The sequence below is a fragment of the Tiliqua scincoides genome, chromosome 8 (assembly GCF_035046505.1).
Source record: "Tiliqua scincoides isolate rTilSci1 chromosome 8, rTilSci1.hap2, whole genome shotgun sequence".
NCBI lineage: Eukaryota > Metazoa > Chordata > Lepidosauria > Squamata > Scincidae > Tiliqua > Tiliqua scincoides.
In genome coordinates this window covers 29,800,649-29,803,181 of record NC_089828.1, presented here as the reverse complement: position 1 = coordinate 29,803,181, position 2,533 = coordinate 29,800,649, and positions in this window count along the sequence as shown.

Genomic DNA, 2,533 nt, shown 5'->3' with positions numbered 1-2,533 from the left:
TGCTGGAAAATGGGTTAGGATTAGATTAGCAATCCAGAGTGCTCTTAGGTTCCGTCCCTTGCACGGGCCAAGGACTGTAGCAAACATGTCATAAGGCACATTTGTTCCTCCGGGAGAGTTGGCTGGGATGGCACAAGGACCACCCAGGTCTGATGAGTTCGTGCTGTCTGAGGGCGGCAAGCTCAGGGGGGTTGGGAGGGTGGGCGGAGGGCAGAACAGAAGCATTTGGGGGCAGGGGGAAGGTGGGCAGCAGACAGGCTGGTAGGCAGAGCCAGCCTGGGAGGGTGGTGGGACCAGCACTTAGGCCAGATCCTAACCCTCCACCCAAGCAGTCGGGGAGGGCTTTACACCAGGCTGCTCGGATCTGCACAAGCAGTTTTGCTGGCACGGATCCAAGTAGCCCCGTTGAGGTGGCTGGGGCATTACTTGGGTAAGGGGACATAAGTCCCCTTGCTCTGAGTTGTACTCCTTTCACCTCCTAACCTGTGCTGGATAGGCACAGGTGGGTTGGCCTGCCTATTCCAGCACAGGTTAGAATTGGACTGTTAATCTCTAGCCAGTATGTGTAGGATTGCAGACTAAGTGTAACTTCTTGTACATTTTATGCATAAATTACTGCATATTAATCTGCATACACTCCATTCAAATATCACTTCATTTTAAAATTGTCCCTCTCTTGCTTCCTAACATGAATTAGCAATGTCCAGAAGTGATGCACACCAGAGACTAAAAGAAGTTTTAACTTTTTATTGCCACTTTCAAAAATGTCCTGGGATCTCTGAGGAGAAAAAACACCTTCACCGGTGAAGGGAAGGGGTCCTGCTTGTGTTTTAATTCATTTGAGTATCCTCTTTCTCTACAGCAGCATTTCTCAACCAGTGGTACTTGTAACATTGGTGGTACTTGAGATGATGCCTGATGGTACATGTTGAACCCCCAGACCCCTGCCACCTGGCAGCACAACCAGCAATGCAATGCAGCAAGCAGCAGTATGAGGCTTGGCTTAGCAGGTAGAGCTCCAGTGTGCACGTTTCTTGTGCTCAAAAAAACCCCTCCCATCTGCCCTGAGCCTCTTACTGGCATTTATCGCATTGCATCTGGCCTCCCAATCTGGCAGTAACTGGTGATGACATCATCACCAGTTACTTCCAGTAGTACTTCCAATAGGTAGGGGACAAACACTGAGAAATACTGCTCTGCAGTTATAGTAAATGCTCCATGATTGGAATTCCCAGCGTCTATTTATTTTATAAAAAATAGCCATCAGGGAATTTGGATCAGAGCTATGGCACAGGGAGGAGAAATTAATCCTTTGCTCCCACACCATTTCCGCAACTTAAATTCCTCCCTCACTTCAACAAAAAGCTATCAGTAGCCTCAGGGGGGAAAGCATAGTGGCACAATTTTTGTGCAAATTTAAATGGCAAATTCTTCTGTTGTATGTGAATGTCCTGTGTGTATGACAGTTTAGTGCATTTGAGTACTGTATGTAGTAGGTCTTTATCATAAATAAATGTGTTGGTCTGTAGTTTTCCTGTGTCTATGTATTGTAGCCTGTATTATCCCACCCCTTGCAGAGACAGTAGGTGATGGTTCTGTAGGAATGTTCAAGAGATGGTTGTGGTTGTGTTGTGTGGTTGTATTGTGTTGTGTGGTTGTGTACTACAGGAGTGGTGAAATTTTAAGATGGAATCTTGTGTTTCTGGAGAGAAACTTCATCAAACTACCGTATGCTGTCAGATCATTAGTTCATCTAGCCCAGCATTGTCTCCTCTGACTGGCAGTGGCTCTCCCAGGTCTCATGCAAAGAGTGGACTTTCCCAGCCTTTGCTATTTGTTATACTTTAACTGAAAATAGAAAGGATTGAATCTGGAACCTTCTACGTGCAATACAGGTGCTCTACCACTAAGCCATAGTAGATGTTTGATGAACATATGAACCTGCATTAATCAGTCAATTCAATTTCAATTTCAAGAACCTTTATTGGCATTAAAACAGTTTATAACGGGCACAAGAAACACAGACTATATATCAGGGTTCTATCCACAGCATAAAAATTTAAGTTAATGGGACACATGAAGATAGTTTCCTTATAACAACTAGCAAATAGTCAGTGACTAAATCAGTGATAGCCACAGAGGTATCTTCCAGGAGAGAATGCAAGAAATCATCGGATGAACCAGAGAGGACAGACAAAATTGGGTCTAAAAAAGTACTGCGCAGTGTTCAAAGAGCAGGGCAGTAACACAGGATATGGACCATCGAATGGCACATTGTGGAATCTCCCCTCAAGAACTGCAGAGGGGAAAATATTGAATCTGGCGAGCATAAAAGCTCACCTCTTACTTGGATTGATTAGTTCCATGAAATAATTAGAAATGCGGGCAAAAGATGGTAAAAGGCCAAAATAATAGGGAGAACAGGTGAGATTAACATTGGAAAACCAAAACGGGGATTCAACCTCAAAAAGTCTGGACTTGATGATGGAATGAGCCTGGTTAATATCAGTATCAGCAAGAGATTCTATCGTGA